Source organism: Triturus cristatus, chromosome 8, assembly GCF_964204655.1.
Source record: "Triturus cristatus chromosome 8, aTriCri1.1, whole genome shotgun sequence".
NCBI classification, from domain to species: Eukaryota; Metazoa; Chordata; class Amphibia; order Caudata; family Salamandridae; genus Triturus; species Triturus cristatus.
The window spans coordinates 1,129,806,659-1,129,830,907 of NC_140591.1; positions in this window are offsets into that span (position 1 = coordinate 1,129,806,659).

A 24,249-nucleotide genomic window follows, 5' to 3' on the forward strand; every position below is an offset into this window, starting at 1 on the left:
CTTAGCACACGTGTAATCAATTATTTCATACAAGTGTTAACCGTGTTTCCACTTAAAAGATCAATTTACTGATGCAAGGAAATACAAATAAGATCTTTCTTCTTGCTTCTTAATTCCTATTCCAGCCAACACGTGTTTCGTCGTACACGGGGTATAATTTCCCCACGACTTTTTCAAGGTTATGTTCCAAGTATCTTTCAATTTGAGGCGCGACAAAATGTTCAAAATTCAGAAGAAACCGCTGCCCTCAAGTACTTCACATAGTGTACCAAGTCTTGGTTTAGATATTTTCAGGAGATACACAGACTCTTCATATTGACATTATGAAAATAATCGGCACTAGCTAGAAGAAATATTGACCCAAATTGGTACAGACTTGGTACACTATGTGACATACTTGAGGGCAGCGGTTTGTTCTGAATTTTGAACATTTTGTCGCGCCTCAAATTGAAAGATACTTGGAACATAGCCTTGAAAAAGTCGTGAGGAAATTATACCCCGTGTACGACGAAACACGTGTTGGCTGGAATCAAGCATTGGGATTTTGCAGTATTAAAGGAATTAAGAAGCAAGAAGAAAGATCTTATTTGTATTTTCTTGCATCAGTAAATTGATCTTTTAAGTGGAAACATGGTATACACTTGTATGAAATAATTGATTACACGTGTGCTAAGGTATTATACAGTGTACACAAGGCTCAGGCCTGTTTTCTGAGGAGTAGGGTGGTTCTCCTCACCTTTTAGCACCGTGGGATATTATATTTCACCATTAGAAGCTGACATTCTCTGTGGTGCCCTTCCCTGAAAACAATACCATCACTTAGCCCGCTTTGTACTAGCACAGGGACTGAGAGGGACAACTTGCAGCAGTAAAAAGGGAGCAGAGTATGGTGCAAGGATAGAAGTACAAGCTGTTCCTTTGCACATATGGAGCATATACATCATAGACAGCAGCAAGGCATACTTTCTAAACAACCAGCTTCACATGGGTGTCATCAGTTCAAGTTTTCCTCATGCATTGGCATCAGCAGTGCAGTACAAGATTCCTTCATTTAGAGAAAACAGAAATCACTTGCATTAGAAGTGGAAACGTCTATGAGGCAACTTGGTGATCTAGAGGTGTTTTTATGAATTTTAAGCAGGATGTAGATCGTGGGAACTTCGGGGCATTCCTTATTCAAATATTGACATTCTTCATAATCTATCAGTCCTTTACCATGGTATATTATGATAGAACGTTCATAATAAGTGATAATGTACAGCTCGGAGCATTCTCTGGATTCTAATTGAAACATAGCTTCTTCCAAGTAAAGAGTCCTCAGAGTTTGTACAAAATATTGAACAAAAAATATTGTGAACAAATTATTGTGTCAAGAATATCAGGATGTCAAAAATATAAAAAACAGGAATGTCGAAGGTAAGAATATCGTCATATGTGTTGTTTTTAATATCGTTATAAAAATATTGAATTAGAAAATATAGTTGAATATAATATTGTTTGTAAGTGTTATTTCGAACATAATAATTTGAACCTATCATTCACCTACAAAAGGAGTAAGATTTTCTGTGAATATCTGGACATTTCCACTTAGGTGAAAGGTAAAAAATGTGTCACTTCATTACACAGAAAGGACACAGTAGGGAATAGCATATTACATGCTAAAAGCTATAACCACAATTCATTGAAATGGAACATCCCCTATGGGGTGCTCTTAAGAGCAAGATGTAAGTGTAGTGATAATGATTTCAAAAGGGAACAAAATAACATCATCGAAAGGTTCACCCAAAGAGGTTATCCCACCAAAATTCTCAAACAAGCCCAAATCAAAATCATGGGGGTCAGGGACGAACAGGCCCTTTTTAGGGACAAAACCAAAATAAAAAATGAGACGCACACAGGGGTCATCTGACCCAGGTTACTGACCACATACAACAAATGTTCTTTCAAAATCAGGGACCTCATGAAGAAACATTGGAACATCTTAAAAGCTGATCAAGTGATAGGTGAAAAGCTGGAGAATAATCCAGGCAATCACTTACAGAAAGCCCAAATCCATAAGGGACATGGTGGTTTATAGCCACACCACTGAAAGATCTTCTGGCTGGCATCCCCCTCTGGCTTCCACAAGTGTGGTTCATTCAAAGCCTGTAAGAACAGTAGTAACCAAAACACCTACATACTACCCACAGGAAAGCATAGGAACAGAACCAAGTTTGTTACTTGCACCACTGATTACGTGGTGTATGTCCTTACATGTCCCTGTGATTTACGCTCTGTGGGCAGTACTAAATTACAAGTAAAGAAGAGGATCCTTGAGCACCTCCGGGCCATTAATAACAATGACCCTAATTATCCAGTAGCACTGCATTTCTACTTGAAATTTGACAGCGGCGATACCCTATTGAGATATATGGGCATTGACAGAATTATGAAAACCGCCAGAGAGGGTGACCGTGAGAAATCCCTGAGAATTTTTGAATCACGATACATAATCCAGCTTAATTCCAAGTTCCCTTATGGATTAAATTGTGCCCGGGAATTAGCCATAAATATTGGTACCTAGTGGTCCTGGTTTTCCTTCACACTTGCTTCTGTATTAGACAGGTGGTGCGCCTGCTCTTTGAGCTCTGTTTTTCTGTAATATTTTCTTGTTCCCTTCATTACACCTGCTCTGCACTTTTCCCCAGACTGATTGATTTAGTTTCCCATTACACTAGCTTCCATGGGCCTCTTGGAGGATATGTATGCAATATACTTAATTACTCAGGGAATTTCTTCATCACATTTTTTTGCCATGCACAGGCAGTACCTGTACTTTGTCATGTTGCTTACAATTGATCCCCCCTTTATTTTGGACGTTATGCCTAATGTTATTCTATAATGCCGAGGGTACGTGTCCAGGATTGTATGTTACATTTTTAACACAAGTGTTCACTTAGGATAGAAGGTGTTTACAGGAGTCTCATATTTTTGCACATTAATTCATTTTTCCACACTTCAAATGTAAATACACTTTGAAAATCACACAGTCTACTCCTAGTTCATTAAAAGTGTCTTTTTAAATCCAGAAGGAACTATGAGCATACATACATGGGCTATTACACCTAGGGGCTATATATCTGAGGTTGAACATCCCCATAAGTATATAGTTTGATGCATCATTGAGGATGGCATTCCAATATGTGGTTTTGATCTTTTCGGAAGCTATGTTGCATCTATTATGGGTAGCGAGAAAGGGCTGTGCTGAGTCCAATTACTTTGTCTATACACTGGAACATTATGCTCTTTATTTAACCTAATGGAAGATAATTTTCACTGCCCTTGATTGCATGAATTTACGAGATTATCTTAAATATTCCAATGCATTTCCATGGCTCCACATAGTGGGATCGAGGGCAGTTTTGGTCACATTTCTATGTTGATTAATTATGAATGCTTTCCCTTATCCAGCTAATGTATGTTTATTTTTTGATCATGGTATACTGACTTGCAAATACACATTACTCAAGAATTCTTTATTGAAATTGGTGTATAACTCATGTGCAGAATTTGGTTCTAATTCCCTGCCGGATAGAAAGTATGTCTTCCATGTCTATGCTAGACTTCTGCTTTTTAATGTTGCCATTTATGTGTGCTCTCTAACTTGACAAATGCTACTGTGTAGCTGAAATACGTCGTTTTTCATGCAATAAATACTTGCAAGGAGTTGGTGTGACTTCTCCTCATCTTTGATTCCGGCAGAAGGGATGACATTTTGGAATATATATATATATTTGGATAGGTAGATAGATAGATAGATAGATAGATAGATAGATAGATAGATAGATAGATAGATAGATAGATAGATAGATAGATAGATAGATAGATAGATAGATAGATAGATAGATAGATAGATAGATAGATAGATAGATAGATAGATAGAGTTATACTGTTATGTGTTTTATTGCATAAAAAGTAGGTTTTTTGTAATTATTTTGTCAATATTATTGTAGTCGATATTGTGTGAAATTATATTTTTTACGTATTCCATGTTTATTGAAAGATGCCATATTTATGTTTTCGATATAAGTAAAAATCCATATTTTTTATAACGATATAGGAGTTCAAGATATTTATGGATATTTTTAATTAAGTATAGCAAGGCAATAATTTTGTTAAAAATATTTATTTTCGGATACTTTTGTGTTTCGATATTGTGTGCATCGATATTATGTCAGTGATCCAAGTCCTCAGCATCAACACTATATTGCCTCTGTTGCACGCACGGGGAGCAATTTGGCGACTGGTTACGCTCCCTGGCAGAACCCGCGTTCCACCACAGCAACGGTTGCTATGAGCATCCTTGCGAGCTATGCTGCAACCTCCTTGTCGCGCTCCAGCCTACGCCACGAGCGGGCCACCGGGACTCCGACGCCCGCAGACCAGGGCATTTGGCGGAAAACCCGGCGCCCAGCGCACTTCCTCCTATGAGCCTAGGGGCTGGTTGACGGCGCTGCGCTGCGGGCTGACACACAGCGCCCCCCTCACTTGCAGGCTATGCGCTTTAGAAGAGACACGACAAAAAACAGAAAAGCACCACTGACTCGCTTATACGCAATGTACGTACCCATTTCTTCTGCATATGTTCAACTGAACCACGCCGCCGGACCTCCGGGTTGTCGGCTAAATGGCTGTGTCTAACCATCTGAACGTGTGTATTCTAGTATTGCCGAACTGATGCTTTGGCGCAGGACTGTACATTGCCAATTGATGCAACTGCGGTTAATAAAGGTTTTCAAAAAAAAATAAAAAAAAAATAAACACTATATTGCCTCACTTGTCCGAGGGTTTCATGATTTACATTTTCATCTTCCTTCAGGATTCTGCTGTTGTTCCTTTTCCCACATCATATTTGTTTCTTTTATTTTCTTCGTCATTTTTTTTAAATCTGATTACAGCACATCATGAAATATGTCTATTTCTTCTGTTGTTATTTTGGGCATATATCCATATTTTGCAAAGACTAGAAACATCTTCACCATCATTGTCAAATTCTACTAGTGTCTGGAGATTTTCAACATCTTAACAACTTAAACTGCATTCTCCTTGTGTTTCTGGGCATTTGCAGATACAGGCTGGGTATTTTTAGCTTCTGTGTAAATTTGAAAATATGAATTATTGCTTTCTAATAGTCGAAATATTCCCTAGGGCAGAAGGTTTGACCAAGCACTTCTTCCTCTTTTATGTTCAGTGCATGATCTGACATTTTTTTGTTATATCTTTGAACCTTCAAATGATCGAATCTTTAAGTATTGTTGGTTCTTCTTGCTATCAATCACACCTTTTCCTTGTTTATTGCTCCTCACACTTAATCTTTTTATCCCCCATCTTTCTTTTGATACAGTTGCTTCTTGGTTGGATTTCTGCTTCTTCTGTGACCTGTGTCTTGATCTTTCTTCATAAGACAAAGTTTGTCTAAAAAGCTTAATCACTTGAAAATTCAACAAGATCCAATATTTCTGATTTCTGTGCCTACTTCGGAGCTTGTTCCTGATGAGATGGTTTCCTGCCTTTTCATGTATAATCTATGGAGGTTTCCTTCCATTGTAGAGAAAACCACTTACCAAAAGTTGAGACTCCCCCTGTCAAATATTCCTGTGTGTCTCGGATACATTTCTGTTGTTTTTCTATTTTGATATGTGATTCATATTTTTTAAGCCTAGTGTTCATTTCCATACAATTTTTTAATGGTTTCCTGATCATATCCCTTCTCAAGTTTTTCATTCAGTTCTCTAATCATTGTAAGAATATTGCCTCAGTTTATAATGGCATTGTTGAACCGAATCTACATTCAGTGAAATTAACATGTGATGCTACTCTCTACGCAGTCTTCTATCATCAGTGCGTTCGATCTCTCATAACTAAGTATTGTAAAATTACCTAAACCTCTAGGTATCCATTTCACCTTTATACATCTTCTTAGAGACATAGCTTCCACCACTTATGTATCTCTTGGCGGAACAGTGTTTCCAACTTATTAAGCTTTTGCTTCAAACATAGCACCTTATTATTGTCATTCACACTGAGTTCATATGCAGGTTCAATTTCAGCAATAGCATCAAACAGCATTGCTGATGCAGCCAACCTTTCCATCTCACCTAAGGCTAAAATTGTGCTCCTTGTATACATTCTAGTGTAATAATCATGAAAATATTCGGTCATCACTAGAAAGCTGTAGCTGAGAATACCAGAGTCTGAAAACATTATTTCTGTGAAATGTAAACACACTACTGAGTTGAACGTTGATGAAGAACTGAGCATTAATTTGACCTGAAAAATAACCCAAAAAATCTATCTTCCAGTGTGTATTTATATGATAAGATATGATAAGTGTGCAATTGCCTTTCTGCCTTTTCCATCACTTAGGGATTTTTGCATATGGTGCCCATTACTGTTCTTTTCAGGGAGGCCAAACAAACCAAGATATACTCAGATAAGTGCAATATATATAACAGAAAATATAATGTATTTACTACAAAAAGATGGATAAACATTTAAAAGCATATATTAGAGATTCACTGTGCCTATGGCACGATTCCTCTTATGTACAACTTGGCATTTTCATTCTCATATGTACAGTATCAGTAATTAATAGTTAACAAGCATCAGTGTATAGGTACAGTCTTCTATGTTGCAGGTATATATGACAAAATGCAGTCTTCGAAGTTTGATGAGGGAAGCCAACAAGTGTTTCGCAGGCAACCTGCTTCTTCTTCAGGGTTGCAATATGATCAATGATATTCAATTGGGGCTGTATCCATAATAATAAAATCTAAATATTGACTAAATAGTTAACATTTTTAGAGTACATCATAGTAAACCTGACAGACAATCTGAAATCCTTTATCCATATTATATCCATATTATATTTTTAGGGTAAGCAAACATTACTGCGAGAAACCAACAAATAACATCATATGATAAGTATGTGCAAACAGTATAAAAAAACACTACCTGGTGTTCTATAGATGTATTGATTCAATAATCCATGGACACAGCTGTAATCAATCTTCTAAAGCATTTATCTACATTGGATGTGTTAATAGTAAGACTCTACTTCTCAGCGATTGCTTTCCCTCAATTCTGTCCAAGGGATGATTAAAAGAAAAAGAATAGGGTGAGAAAGATAACATTTTATTTTTCCTATCTCTGTACAGTTCAAAGAACGGAGATTCACAATAGCATTGCATGTGGGAGAAAATGCATAGAAAATAAAGAAACCAAGAAAAGAATGACGTCATATTTATCCCAACTTTGATGCGTAGAGAAACGCAATAGATGGATTCTCGAGGGACCAGGAGATTCCTGTATATTTACCTTATTCCAAGTCATTATTGTGGCATAAGGATTCTTACTAGTACAAAGGTTCCAATGCCTTCTCTATTTGAAACAAATAAAAATAAAATCTAAAGGAAACAGTCAGGTCCTAAATATATTTAGACTGTAAATAACATGAACTATGGAAATAGATTAAATTAAGCCAACTTACTTACCCAAGTAAGTAGGCAATGTGAATACAACCATCAATTTGTGTCACCTCCACAAGTCCCTGGCACAATAAATCAGAGTACAGGTGCATCTTTCATTGGTCCCCCTACTTTACAGTACCTAGAATATTTGAAAAGTAACAAATGCTGTATTCCAAGCCAGTCATGGTATTACAGCTTTGGATTGTTAAACTACCATCCAAGCCAACCTTGAATACGTAAAAGTAGCTTCTGACACTTGTATGTCACTCTTTCTAGAGCTCATCAGAGAAGTATATCTTAGTCTAGACATAAGAGAGCACCCAACATAAATCCAAACAATACTAGTCTACATCTACTGTGTATGAACATGTTCCCTAACCTGCTGCACACCACCTTTGGCCATGTGCAGCATGTGTTAGCTGCAGAGCCTGGCTTTATACACTGTTGACATGTTTGGTCTTACCTTGTTGGTTTCTCAAATGGATAGACTTCTCTCTGGCCACTGCTTAGCTTTTTGCCACATAACTTACAGATAACCCTTCTCATGCTGAATTATTCTCTTTGATGGATGAGTGAAGAACTCCCGTACATATGAACCTTTGCTTTTCTTCTACACTTCTTCACTCTCCCCGGTGCAAAGGAGTTATTCTTCTGATTCAGCAGAGGATAACCAAGCAATCTTTCCTTTACCTCTCTCCGCAATAGGTTTCCTAAGTGCATCAGTTAGCAACAGAATTACCTGTGCAGGTCTCCTGCTCTTCACAAAATGGTAGATGTGTTTTCTGTTGCTAAAAAGGGCACTTTTGATATGGTGGAATATTACATAGATTTTAAGGCAATGAAAGGCTAAGAATGATCTTTAACGTGGACCTTAGACTTGTATGTAAGTCTGCAGACTTAGAAGAAGTCCAGTCGGGGTGCAGCTAAAGCATGTTAGTGCATTTAAAAAAATGTAAGTTCACAATGAATGCTTCCCTAAAATTCTAAGTGATTAGGAGGAAATAGTTTAGCTTTTACATTTAGTCCGATAGGTCACAAACTTTATTTTCAGTTTACGCTCCTGACATATTCAAAATGGCACCTTTAGTCCTTCAACTTGGTACCTAAACAGTGGACTATGATAAGGGGACCCACCATTTGTCGACAAGTTTCATAGACTACAGTCTTGCACCAAGAGCGCAGACTTTGGAATGCTAACACCAGGGCCCTCGACCTGTGGTAGTTTGTGGACTCTGTCGCCACATCCTGCAATGCCCATCACGAGAGAAGATTTTGTTTTGTAGCTAGCCAATGAGGTAGCATTTTAATAATATCGAGAAAATAATACCATTTATAACAATGTGCAGAATTAACCTATAATCTTTAATAAAAATGAAATGCTTTTAAATGCAAAAATTGTAGTTGGCAACCATATTTACTCGTACTTGGCCTCATTAGCTGAGAAAATGATTGCCTGTCAAACTGGCATGGCTAGAAAGGGCGAAATACTCTTAAAATATATTTTTCCTGACCTTTCCATGAACATGTGCTTTTTCATAATGAATAATAGTTGCTTAAAATATTTTCAATTAATTATGTAAATGTTTCTCTTATACACTGAAAGCTGCTAACCAGTAAATACGTTTGACATTTATAATGGTAGAGATGAAGATTCTCTCATGGGAACGTAGTTCTAAATGAGAAAATATAATACAAATAGACGAAATGTAATCACTAGAGGATACGAAATAAGTGAATTGAAACTGCCATCTAGAAGTTATTGTGTTTTCTGTGGTAAGACGAGGAGTGATCCTGTTCCCATGAGAGCATTGCAAAATGATTGACAGGCTGAAGAAGGAAGAAGACCGCAAGCTGCAACATTGATAAAATGTGTTGTCTATATTATTGCATGTTCCCAGAGTAAGTTATCACTTTTTCCACATTCGCTACCAAACGCATACTCAGAACCTTATGCCGCATCGCTCCAAGAATCTACTGAGTTTCTTGAACCTCTCTATATGAGAGGTTCGATTTTTATTGATTTTAATTTTATAAAGCTCACTTTTGATGCTAAAGCTTAATGGTTTTCTCACTCTCTCAAACTGGAGCTCCTTATGGGTTCTGACTCACACCATTTTCTCCCCATTTCTAGAATTGGGATTCTTTCTTTCATGGAACGTGCTTTTATGCATTTATTTAATACTCTGATTAACCAATATTGTTTTTCTATTTCTTTCATATATTGATGATTAAATTTATACACATTTAACGTGCAATTTACAATAAAGATGAACTACTAATAGATTTGATTAATAAAAACCTTTAATGCATAACAAACTCTTATTACCAACCTTAAAGAGATTAGCGATTGTGATTAATATTTAATGTGATGTACAGCTCTTGATCTTATCTGAAACAATGGCAAAGATCCATATGGCTCGAAGAAAGAGGAGATTTGCCCAGTTGACGGTAACCCAAAATACTTTAATTTAAATTAAATTCCCACTCCAGCACCAATTAGAGCTTTCTGGTCTGCAAAGCAGATTTGGATTTTGCTGATCCAAACTGAGGTAGGATGGTGTGCAAAATAACAATGGTCTGGAATGTGGCCCGAGTAACTGCGAGTGGCTGAGATTTATTCAAGCAGTCAATCCTTTAATTTTTTGTATGCTTCAGTATCTCACCCCAGGTGGGGCGGGTATGCTCAGCCATAGGTCCCACACACACTGTGTGATGGAACCAAGCTATACTTGACTGATGAGCCCCAACTAGGGAGAAACCAGTCCTTGGTTCCATGCGTTCCGGATCAAGGAGGACCTGGCCTTGCAGTTCGAGCTTAACTGTTCCCATTGGAGCAGAGTGAAGACTGATTTACATATGGCTGGGTCCTAACTGAGGTGGCATGGTGTGCAAAAAAAGAGGGACTGGGGTGTGGCCTAGAGTAGTTACCAGTGGCTGAGATTAATTCAAGCATTCCATCCATTGCTTTTTTTGTGTACTTCAGTTCAATGTGAAACTGTTACATGGGATCTGAGCCTTCCCCTGCTTAGTATGCCCTTTTGTTTATGCAACTTTTACAGATTCAGAATGCACTGCTAATTAACTGTATGCAATGAGGCACTTAACTTATGAGATCTATAGGAAAGCACATGATCATGACCACAGTCTGAATATTCGGGGAAAGGTCGAAGATACCCAAAAGGCTTACTCTCCCCAGCGCATGTAAAAGGAACCTGTACTCTGCATCTGGACATTTAATTACTCAATGAGTGTTCAGTTGGATCAAGAACTGAGGAAGGACCCTGGGACTCCAGGGTCCTAGACTCTGGGATACATTCAATCTAAACCTAAGGATAGAGCCCAAGTACATGCACTTCAGGAAGGGCCTGAAAGTTTGTCTGTTCTGACTCTCTTTCAGTTGAATTCCTTGTACCAGAACATTGTAATAATATTGGACTAGTCCCCCTGTAATGATTGGACTTTCACTGTTCCTGCTTGCCAATGCGCAAAATCGGTGATACAGCACTCTAAAATAACCTAGAGTTGATGAACATCACTCAACAAACCCGATGAATAAATAGTTAAATGATGAAATACATGATTAATGAATAAAGCAAAGTAATAGGAAAAAAGCAAGCAAATGCAATGAAAGGTTTATAGAAGACAGCACAGTAAAACATCACACAGACATGAAAAATGTCAAAGTATAAGCCTCAGAATCCACTATTCATCTGACAGCAAAATGTAGAGGCTTCCTAATGACAGAATGTCAAGAAGAGACTTAAAGTGAAAGGAGTATAATAATGACTTCATCATTTTCCTAAAAGGTTGTTGCAGATATAGTTTAATATGGGCTTTTACTTTTACTGCAAAGAAGTAATCTTGAACAAAAGAAACCAGCAGAGGTTTTCTGTCATTATTCAACCTTCACTTGACAATTGGTGACGAAGATGGGGGTGCCTCTTTACGTGTCTAGTTTATGGACCTGGTTTGAGCCCATTAAGGAGGTTACTCACTATCGAGGTACTTCGTGTGGGATTATTTACTTATTTCTGCATTGGTGATGTTACAAGCTTGATCGGTTCAATTTACAGGCATGTGCTGCTCGTGTTGTGGAGTCTGCAGCGTCTATGTGTGCTGACATGTGCAATGCACTGTGTGCGCTATTTCCCACAAATGCCGCATTGCGTAATTATGAGATTCCGTGGTGGCCATCTTATATTGTGAGCAGCTTTATTTCAGCAGTAATCCGCACTACAATGTTATTGTTTGCGGAGATGGCACACCTATTGTGTGACAGTGTATATATTTGCTGCCTGCACTTTTGGTGATAGGAACACCGGCATTGTTAAGGAGCAGATTGGCCTACATTTTTGATGAAAGGCACATTGATCAATGCATTGGGGGGTCACATAAATAACTTCTTCATCTTTCGGTAGTCTACTAAATTGTGATGATTTTGCTATTCATCCAGATTCACAAGTTTTAATGTAATTTGTTCTCATCTGCTATAAGTAACTCTTTTGTCATCTTATTTCTGCGGTGACAGCAATAAATTGACATTTGACTTGTAATCTATTTTACCCTGCTTCTTTATATTGTTATTTGTTTTGGTGTGAGTGATGGCTTCTAGCCAGATGTTCAACCAACCCAATTTATTTTTGTAGACACTTGGAAAGTCCCCTAGGACATGGAAACATTGGATAAGATCTTCCAAGAATAATATTGTAGCAATTAATGGTAAGCAATGAACCTTTAATGTTGTAAGCCAAAGCTCTTGCTGCAGATGATACTGTTTCAAATGTGTTGTTTGGGGCAATTCAAACTAAGGAAAAATTTGTAAGGACTACTTTTAAGAGGATCGTCTGTTGTTTTAGATGTGGGTCCAAATTACAATAAAGTAACAATCCTAACTGTCCTGCAATTTGGAGAAAATGTAACAAATGAAATAGAAAGGGGCAGTTCCAAAGTGTCTATAAAAGGAATAGATCAGTAACAAATGTAAAAGTTAATTTTATGAACTGTGTAAGTATAAGTTTGGATGATTTAGTTTTTTCTGTTTGATTCCGATGTGGATTTTGGTGTGTATGCCATACAAACTGGTTTTAAAACACCTTTAGGGGTGGCCAAAATTAGTAACATTGAAATTGAGATGATAGCAGATTTCGGTTTATCCATAACAATTCTGTCAAAAATCAGTTTTTATGAGAAGTGGGGAGATAATATTTTGGACAAGACTGTTGTTAATCCAAAAGCTTTTGGTAACTTTGAAATAAAAATGTTTGGTGTTTTCAAAGACGGTTTAGAATTTCAGGTATGGATCATCCACACTAAAATCTAAGTAGCCATCAACAGATGTGATATTGTAGCATGGTTTGATCTTGGCAGGCTGGGTGAGGTGCTGTAGCTGGGTACTGATTGTCCCATTTCATTAAGGGATATACGTGTTAATAGCGTTGAGATGCAGAATTGTGATGTGCAAACTGTGATTGACAAGCATAAGAGGGTGCTGAATTGTGATGTCCAAAGTGTGATTGACAAGCATGAGCTTGTATTTAGCTCTAAGTTTAGCAAAGTAAACAGTTTTCAACAGGAACTAAAAGTTTAACAAGCATTTGCAATGCAATATGTCTCGCATTTATAAGAGTTTGAGCTATTGGCATTGTAAAATTACAATGCCTTTTATTCATGTTTTGGTTTTAAAACACATAAAAGGCATTGTCATTTACAATGTCAGTAGCATGAACTCGCATAAAAGCAGTGTGCGGCGTGCAGCAGTGTGCGGCGTGCAGCAGTGTTTCGTGTAGCAGTGTGAGGCATGCAGCACTGTGTGGCGTGCAGCAGTGTGCGGTGTGCGGCAGTGTGCTGCGTGTGGCAGTGTGCTGCGTGCAGCATGCAGCAGTGTGCAGCAGTGTGCAGCAGTGTGCGGCGTGCAGCAGTGTGCGGCGTGCAGCAGTGTGCGGCGTGCAGCAGTGTGTGGCATGCAGCGGCGTGCAGCAGTGTGTGGTGTGCAGCCTTGTGAGGCTTGCAGCAGTGTGAGGCAGGAGGCATGCAGCAGTGTGAGGCGTGCAGCAGTGTGAGGCGTGCAGCAGTGTGAGGCGTGCAGCAGTGTGCAGCAGTGTGCGGCGTGGAGCAGTGTGCGGAGTGCATTAGTGTGTAATGCAGCAGTGTGCGCAGCAGTGTGTGGCGTGCGGTAGTGTGCGGCGTGCAGCAGTGTGCGGCGTGCAGCAGTGTGTGGCGTGCAGCAGTGTGTGGCGTGGTTTGTAAACAACAAGAAAAACGGACATCAAAGGAAGGGTGGGAGGGAACGAGCATATGGGGTGTGAGTTATAACGAAAGTGAATTGTTGTCAGACCTTTTACCTTGCAAATAGATGCCGAGCTAAAGCAGGGCCCTTAAGGGTGCGAGCTTCCCCCAGGTCGCGGGACAGGCCGTGCTAGAAACTTAAGAAAGAAGAAAAATATGCCCTAAATGGGAAGTAAACTATACAACTGCTATAAGCATATGTAGTTGCTGGTGAGGTGACTAATCCTAGAAAGCAAGCCAATCGGAAAGAAAAGCTGCCCGTCAGCGGTCACGTGACGCACTCATGGGAAGTGCCGGATGGCGCGTGGAGGGCTGACCCAACAGCTTGTTCATGGTCCACGACCCTTCGGCGCACTCAGTGCCGTCTACTCGGGATTGTCCATTATGCCACCAGAAGGCGGGGTTTAAATAAATACACAATGTGCTCTGACCATTTAGAAGCAGGCCACTGAGGTTAAAAAAAAAAAAAAAGAAAAACCAGCATTCGTTTACATATCCAACAACACAAAGTAGATAATACTCTCCCATGTCACGTGTCCGATTCATGTATGCCCTTATCTCCTAAAACAGTGACCCCAAAACAGTTTTTTTTGTAAAAAATTTTAACATGCATAATTCAAGTGCCGTTGAACTGTGTGTCGACAGGTCAACCTATTCCAAGGTCAACCTATTTCTAGTCCTTGGCTTTTCTGGACGGTTCTATTGTCATCAGCTGTGTTATGCCAAATGGTTCGCTCGTTGCCCATCAAGACTACAACTCCCAGAATACATTCGGTTGTGCAATGACATCCAAGCAATCGAAAACTGTGTCCTTCTACTAGCACCGAGTGAGGTAGGTAAAACGAGTACCAATGAAATGACCAATATTTGCAAAGGATACTCCACAATGCTATGGCAGTCAATGTCATGTTGGAGGGTAATTATAAAAAAACATAACTCACTGCAGTATGTCACCCTTCACAAAGTGTCAAAGAAATTAAATATTTGAACTGCCAACACACTTTCAACGTGTGTTGACCGGAGAGGGGTACAGCACTGAGACACAGGATTTCCAATCATGGGCATTCTTTTCACAAATGACTTCTCGCGTGGACTCAAGCCAAGTGGTTCAGTTATGGCAAACCTAGAGTATTACTCCAATTATGCACTGATCTGTTAATTAAAATCACATGCGTGGAAAGATACCGTGAGAAATCAATCTGCCCGCTTTACAAGGGACCAGTTTTTTGGGGGGGGATGACGCTAAAAAAATGTAATAAAAAAAAACTGCGGTCAGGGCTTCCAGCTGAGCCTGGCTTCATAGAACAGAACCCGGACAGCTGGGCAAGCGTCCGGCGGGAGAGCCCTTGCGTAAACCGGTAGTTTGATACCCTGTACTTATAGGCAAAGGCTTGGCTCGCTGAGCCCCGCTGAGGCCGGTCACATCCAGCTTCAGGGCGCCGGCGCTCCGTCTCCACGGCTCATCACCAGCCAGGTTCAAACAAAGGGACAGTATTTCATTTAATTTCATTCGGTGGCCGGTCGCATTGTAAAAAAAAAACAAAGCTGTGTGCTTTTTTTTTATATTACAGGTAAAACATCAAGTTCAAAACGCGCACACTCCAAAGTAGTCCGTCAGAATCTGTGACAACTGCTTCCAAGTTACGTGTTTTACATTTACAAGGATGATACATGGGGTCTTTTATTCCGTCTCTCACACAGCACAGTTCTCCGTCGACTCTTCCTTTAGCTTTCCCTCTCTGCCCAGTCAGTCACCAGCACAGGAGGGGACGCATTTCGAAAAGAACCCAAACAGACTTCCCAAGGCGGTGTATAAAGGGAGTGTGCTTGTTAATCCTCTGGATGGAGTCCGTATTACACTGGGCATTCGGTAACGGTAGAACTGTATCGGGTTGTAGGTTAATAGGAGACAAAATGTGCATTACATCCGGGTATTTCTTGATGCCCGCACCCCTTTGTGGGCTAAACCTTACAGAACTAAATACATGTGTATACATTTTGAATGCATAACAATAAAACGTAAGACGAGGGTAAAGAGAATGTCTCCGTGAGCCTTGTGCTTGGCTGGCGCCTCGGGCATGTTTACTACGGGAACACATGGAAATGCAAAGCCATTAATCAAGCAGGATGGCTCTGTCTCCCTTCACGCCCAGGGAGGAGGGAGATGCGAGCAGAGCATCAAAGGGCTGGGTGAAAAGGGAGGGGGGAATGCAAGGGTCAAAGCGGCGAAAGTGAAAGTAATCGAGCAGAGCATCAAAGGGCTGGGTGAGAAGGGAGGGGGGAATGCAATGAGAAGAGGAGCAGCTGTGCACGTGCATGTGATCGTGCACTCAAGGTTTAGGCCAGCCAACAGACTGTGGGTAGAACTTTGAAAATACCACATATAAAATGTCTCTTCGAGCCTTTGGCTCACGAGACCTAAAAAGGGGCCATTCCTATATAACATAAAGTTCTGTTGTAGTAGTTTGGATCCTTAGTCTTATAGAGGATAAACCCAATCGATGGTCCGCAAGCTAATTGGTAAGCCAGCTTCCAGCCCGTTTAGCAGGCTTTGTATCTGCCCGTTGAAAGCAGTCCAATAATATAGCTTTAAAATCTCGGAGCTTAAAGCCCCCTGTGTTTGTAAGTCAATTTAATGAATCTTAGAGCCCTTCAGGCCCATCTGTACCACCAAATAAAGCTACCAATAACACTTTCTAGACGTTTAAAACAACATCCTGGGTCCTGTCGAGGGATCAAGCGAAATAAGTATAAGAACTTAGGCAATATATTCATATTAATAACATTACACCTGCCAAGAATGGTGAGAGGGAGCCGATGCCAAGAACGTAATTTGACTGTAACCGACTCATAATTAAGTGTGATTATATCCTCCACTTGGCTACTAAGGCGGATACCTAAATACGTGGCAGTATCTGAAGCCCATAAGGATGCTGACAGGGTATCCGACTGATAATTCAGGATTGTCTGTGTCTTAGACAAATATAACGTGTACCCAGAAAAGGAGCCAAAAAGCTCAGCCTCTTCTGAAATGCATGCTATAACGTCTGCTGGATTGACAGAGAAGATGGCGATATTGTCTGCATACGCAGTAATCTTAAATTCTATTCCATTAAGCATACTGTGGGGGGGTCCCTGGATTCCGCAAAAGGTGTCTTATAAAGGGCTGTATGCATAAGGCAAATATCAAAGGGGAAAGTTGGCACCCCTGCCGTGTGCCTCTCCTTACTGGGAAATATGTTTATGAAATGCTGTTTAACTTAACTTTGGCTACCGGGTTCTTATATAATTTCTAAACCAGAGAAATAAACCCTCTTCCAAGTCCGAACACTGTCATAGTGGGCCAGAATGCTGCCCATGCTACTCTATCGAAAGCCTTCTCAGTATCCAGCATTATCATACTGATATGTTCTTTTAATTTGCCAGATACATCGGAGGCTGTGATAGTGTTATTAACGTGGGCCGAGGTATCCCTACCAGGGACAAACCTGTGTTGTTGATCAGAGACTATGAATGAGAGGGGCCAGACGTTTTGCCAATATACTTTAGAAGATTTTAGTAACAGAATTGATCAATTAAATTGGACAATACGAACTACATGATTAAATTAGTAAACTTAGGTGCCAAGATATCCCTAAAAGTTTTATAAAACTCAAGAGGGATAGTGTCCTTGCCCGCTGCCTTGCAAGAAGACAGGTCCTTAATAGCCTCCTCCACCTTGACTACACCTATATCCCCTTGAAGGATGCCATTTCATGAGCATCGAGCCGAAGTAGGTGGCTCCCTTGTGGCATTGGAGCAGCGCACAGATCCACAGGGCAGATACATCCTAGTTCATGGTACGTTGAATGGCGCACACATAATAATAGGCAGCCTATATGCCCCGAACTTTGAACAGGACAAATTTCTTACAAGCCTTAACATAACATTAGCAGACTGGGACGGCTACCCGTAGATACTAGGGGGAGATTACAGTGCGGCACTGGACACCCAAATAGACCTCTCACACACCCCAATTCAGGGCGCAGTTTCTATCAGACAGTCAGAGGCACTGCGCAGATGGTCTGGAGACGTATGGCATCTAAAGAACCCGAACAGTCGGGAATACTCCTTCTCCTCCCTGACCCATCAACTCCACACACGGATAGATAGAATACTCTGCTCCCTCTCCCTCACTACACAAGTGACTTGCACCACTTACCTGGAGAAGACTTTCTCAGATCACAACCCGTTAGAGATCACCCTTACATGGGGCAGGATCCCCACACCGGTCCCCACCTGGAAACTCTGGTCCCAATCGCTGGAAGACGCTGTCTTTCGTGATACTGTGGCATCGGCCATTACCAAAAAATTTACAGAGAACACTAATTCGACCTCCTAGCGCCTCATAGAGTGGGACGCATTTAAAACAGTCATACGGGGCACTGCTATCAGTACTACAGCAGGGGCCAGACAAGAAATACACTCCAATCTTAAATCTGTTGAAGACAGCATGAACAAATTAGAGCAAGAAGCAGCAAGTGACCCATCTAAACTGGCACCGCTGCAGGAGGTACGCATTCAGCATGCTGATCTGCTAGAGCAACTCAGGGTCATGGACTACAGATCCTATACCCAGATAAAACATACGGAGGCAGACAGGTCAAGAGCGCTCCTTGCATGGATATTACGAGATGCACCCCCCCTACTCCAATACATGAAATAACTACACCAGGAGTAGACACTGCAAACACACAGTAGGAAATAAATGAGGCATTCTGTGCATACTATGAACCTCTATACCAAACCCCGATTGAAGTAGCAGGCGAACCCACGGACGTCTTTCTGGACAACCTAACTTATCTTCAAAAACAACAAAAGAGTGACTGCTATATTTAGACAATAGAACAGCACAGGGAAAAACTCTATTCTTTAAAAGAACCCTTACTCACCAACCTAGTTGGTGACATGCTTCATCATCGGGTTCCCACCAGAGAGGCCGAGTGCCTCCCTGGTGTGCTACGACGCCTGAGTTACAGCGGAGCAGGTTTTTGTGCAGGGATGTGAATGTGATAAGTGGTGTGAATTTAAAAGGTGGCCAGTTTTAACCAAAACTAATTTTAATAGTGGAAAGCCAGCGACCATTAAAAACAAGTGAGACGGACGTTGACTGGCTGATTAGGTTGACCAGGACCGTCCGATTTAGTAGAATAAGTGATAAGAAATGGTCAACATGTTTCAGCTTATCTGTGCAAATTCGCTAAGCATTCATCAGGACCGAAAAGAAATTCCATGGCGATATGCGCTCGCTAAGGCGCACCCTAACCAGTGGAACTGCGTGAGCGGTAAAACTCACGGTTCTACCAGTGGGACCTTCTGGGATTTCCTAGGCCACTAGACTCTGTAAGAAAAAATAAACAGGACACAAATAAAGTTGTACAGTACAATCAGTGGTCAACTGTTTAAATAGCATCCAAATAGTGTGGAATGCTTAAGCAATCCCGTGCTGTGTATGGGAAGCGTTTCCAAACTGTGACATTACTAGTGCCCTTATCTCTGGCACCCGTGTCCATTAGATACAGCCACTAAAACATAAATATTTTTCTTTTGGTGGAGGGGTCCAAACTACAGGAAAACCACTGTAGTATATTCCGCCCTCTTTATGAAGGCAATTTTGCGCATAATTTACGCGTTTTAGGGTGTGTAATACAATCATTACAACTGGTGCTCAGTGACGCGTACTCCAAATAAAGACATACATATACGTTACTACAGCGCTATGCGGATGGGTGGAAGCGCTTGAGCATATGTATGTACATGTAGAAAAACACTAGCATGGAAAACATGGCAGCTTACATGAAAACTGGACTCGTTTTGCGTCATGGGTCCGGGAGGGGGGATCGGTATGCTGATAGTATCTAAACAAATGGTGCGAGATCGTAAGTGGTAGATAATGATACAATGAGTACAGAGGGATCCCGTCCAGAACAAAACCAACCTAACTTATCCCCAACTTACACGACAGCACAGGATGACTTGTCAGGTCCTATCACTAGAGCTAAAAATAAATAGGCTATCCGGAAACTACCACGCAATAAGGCCCCAGGCCTAGATGGCCTGCCAATAGAGTTTTCCCTATCTGGAGCGATTATATCAAACTGCCCTGGATGTGGGAAATCTCCCACTCTCTACTATACAGGCCTTGGTGGTGCCGCTCCCTAAACCAGGCCGAGCACCCACGGACATTTCAGGGTACCGCCCACTGTCACTCCTCTCCACAGAATGAAAGATATGGAGCAAAATATTGGCCCGCCGACTACTCCCTTAACTACCAAAACTAATCCACACGGATCAGTGCGGCTTCGTCCCAGCCTGAAGTACATCTCTGAATATCAGAAACCTGTACAATGTCATGGAAGCCACTCCAATAGAATGCCCGAATGCCGGATGCATCTCCCTGGACCAGAGACAGGCCTTCGACGCTCGAAAATGGGAGTACATGGTAAAGGCCATGGGAAAGTTTGGCATACCATCCGCATACCTGAACTGGGTAAAGCTCCTGTATATGGCCCCCACGGCACGAGTACGCACCGGAAACCACATTTCGCACCAAAACCTGGTGGGCAGGGGCACTCGCCAAGGATGCCCCCTGTCGCCATTGCTCTTTGTACTTGCACTCGAACCTCTAGCTATCAGGCTGCGCATAGAAGCAGGACAAATAGGAATCAGAATGGGAAACACTACGCATGTGCTGTCAGCATATGCTGACGACCTAATAACATATACCCACGACCTGACTAGTGTCCTAGAGCCGATGCCAAGCATTTTTCAACACTTCGAATATATCTCGGGCTTCTCCATAAATGAGACGAAATCCCATGTGTTCTTCTTTCACCCTGGAGAACGTCGGGAAATGATCCGGTTCGGGCAACTCTCTCTCTCAGTAGCCAAAAACACATTCAAATACCTAGGCATGCAAATTTATAGGACTCCGCGGGACCTACTGGAGGGCAACCTGACCAGAGCAGTGAGGGTGCTACTCTCCCAGATGACCCTCTGGACCTTTCTACCGCTCTCTGTAATGGGCTGTATAGCCATCTCTAAGATGGTGGTACTCCCACGTCTGCTATACTTCTTTACAAACTTGCTGGTATTAATCCCTACCGCCCTGTTTAAAACGTTAGACACACTCCTATTGGACCTTATCTGGGCTAACAGCCGCAGAAGGGTGGGACTCACCAAACTGCAACTGGAGACGGACAGAGGGGGGCTTGAGGTGCTAGTCTTTCGCGCCTACTGTTACGCAAGCCAACTTCAATGACTATCGTACTGACTCGCCGGACGCAACCTACACAAAGTGGGTTATATCGCACAAGCCATAAACTGAGGAACCCTATACACCCTACTACTGCCCCGGAGCACGATACCCCAAAGGGCCCCAATGCTTTTACGTATAGCACTCACATACTGGAAAAAGGCACTGCAATACACACACCAGCGCCCCCATACACCAATAACACTCCCATATTAGGAATCCCCACACCCACTGGCTTGATTACTAAGCGGAGCATCCTCAGCTGGTCTGAGGAGGGGATCACCACAGTAGGGGCGTTGTTTACTAGCGGCATCCTAATGGACCACGAGCACATAGCGCTGGAGAACGGGGTTCCATGCAATCTGTTTGTGATACATGCTGCTATACACCGATATGTGAAAAAACACTGGGCTCCAGATGGGGAAGAACCCCTAACACACAAACCTGTACATGCTATGTACTTAATGGGTGAAGGGCGCCACCTCATAAAATGCCTAGGCAAGGGAACCCGGGTGCACACAGGAACCTCCCTCAATGGACTACGTGACAAATGGTCCAGAGACCTGGAAAAGGAGCTGACAGATAAGGAGTGGGCCACCCTCTAAGAATACCCCAAAAAGGTATCATGCAATGCCAAATATAAATTAATACAGTACATGATACTCCATAGGGCCTACCTCATCACGTACCGCTTACAGCACATGTATCCAAACACACAGCAGCCCTGCCCTAGATGCCAGGCAGAAGAGGCAAACATCTTGCACATGCTATGGTCCTGCCCACGCCTTGTAGGGTTCTGGTCAGACGTCATACACATTGTGGGAAATGCCACAGGCCTCACCGCATGGGACACAGCTGAAAGCTGTATACTAGGGCTGCATAGACGTCCTAAATCACAGAAAGTGCAGCTTTGCTTCACTGGCCTAGCCTTCCTCACAGCAAAACGTTCCATAACAATGCAATGGATATCGACCCACCCTCCAACGGTCTACACTTGGCACGGGGAGGTGGTTGTACGCTGGGGGTTGAGAAGAAGGTGCAGTCATTAGACGAGAGGAGAGCCGTGGTCTGCGGAAAAACCGGATCTCTATGGAGTGGGACATCGTACTTGAAGCATTCAAAGCCACTGACCCACCTCATTCCCCATAACACACAACACATCAGAGAGGCCCCTCCGCCTGACACTGCACTGTACGGTCCCAGCTAGGTTTAAGTCTGACGCACAATACCATACTAAACACGGGCCCAAACCTTATGTATCAAGGCAGCAGAGGTAGAACCACACGTCCGTATCACAAACAGGGGATGAGCCAGAACAGAGGGTGGGGGAGGGAGGGATTGGATTGCTCAGTTATCACTTTGAAATTATTTCTAGATATATTAAGCCATCACTAATGGAACAACAACGAAGTCTGACCAAATTGTTAAATTATGGAAGATAACAACTACATACTAGCTGTAACTTATTGGTATTCAACCACTTATGACAACATGCTTTTTAAATTCAACTATGTACCAACTGTATTCAAGATTGCACAAGACTCGACAAAAATAAAAAATCAATAAAGTGTGTTTTAAAAAAAAACATGAATGGTGGCTGTCTAGTCACAATCAAAACCTAAGGTGGTCTGGGCAACACTCTCCTTGACCAATGAGTCCACCCTTATCTTACATTGTTCTCCAATTACTCACTCAGATGTTTCCCCATGGGTTGCACTGATATTCCTATTAGTTGAAGGTATTTGGGATAGGCAAAATCTCTGAATTGTGTCAGAAATAGTGATAGGGCCGGTCCCCAATGTGCTTTGAACACCTTTCCCTTATGCTCAAATGTGATATTGATCTTTTCCATTCCAGTTGTTTCCCAGATTTTGTGTAGCTATGCCTAAAGTCAGATATTTTGGCCATTACCAATACTGCCAATATGGCTTGTTTCGCCACTCCCAGGTACACCTTAACTTTCTTTGCTCTTGGTGAATTGAGTAGTTCGTAAGTCCATCTGCCACTCTAAGGAGTATATAGGCAAGGAACCTCAACAATATATACTCAGACATGGAGACAAGATCATTTAACATCCACCCCAAATATTTTGTTACTTTAGGACAATGCCTTAAAAGGCATATATGTGAGCCCATCCCGCTGCACTCCCCACCCCCCAGCATGCTTTGGACCGAGAATTGTCTGAGGTATTTATTCTCTCTTTGGCTGTGCTCCTGTGGATACATTTGCCCTTTGGTGAATAAAGTTCCAGTTATTTAGTGTCAGTGTTGTCCCAAGGTTTGATCTCCCACCTCCCCTGTACAGGGGATTTTTCACAAACTGCACTATGTAATAAGAATTTATATATCTCAAATAGTATTCATTTATCTCCAGATTTCGTGTTGAGCTACCTCTCAAAGGGTAACAGTGGGCAGTCAGCTGTTTCTTTAACTGTGATGTGTCTCTCAATTCCTCTGTCTTTCCCTGTATAAGGTGTCATAATCTGCCATGACCTGTTGAAAAAATGTAACCCCATTATGATCATAGGGATCTCCCATCTTTTTGCAACCCGCCTCCTGCCATACAGAAAACTCATCATCTTCAGCTGTGGGTGTAAAGTCTATTATAGTTGTGATAGGGTATGGAATTGTAGACAGCCTGACATTATCACTGCTGGATCCCATGCTGCCAATGTCACCTTTGTCAATGGTGAGGAGTACAGTCCCCGTATCTCTTAGACAACCATGGTGCTTTCCAAATATGCATTCCAGCTATTGTCTACTCTGTGAAGTACCAATGTTTTAACTCTCTTCACTGTGCCATTCAACAATATTCTGAAATTGTGGGTAATAATGATAATAAGTGAGATTAAGCATACCCAACCTGAATTTCTCAATGGGTTGGTACATTTATTTTGCAGCTTTTCGGGGTCTCATCCGTACCCACATAAAGTTGTCAACCATCTGCTAAATGCTTAACAAGATGTCCTAGCTAATGTAGGGGCAAGTGTAATCCCCAACTACTGTATATTATCTCTCACCCACTAAATTGGGTATTGTAGTTTCAAGCAGTTTATGTGCTCAGCTGTTACTGAGAGGTTAAGTATCTGTGATTTTTAAAGGTTCATCTTGAAGTCTGAGGCCTGCCCAAATTGCTGGAGCATCCCTAGAATTGATTGCACAG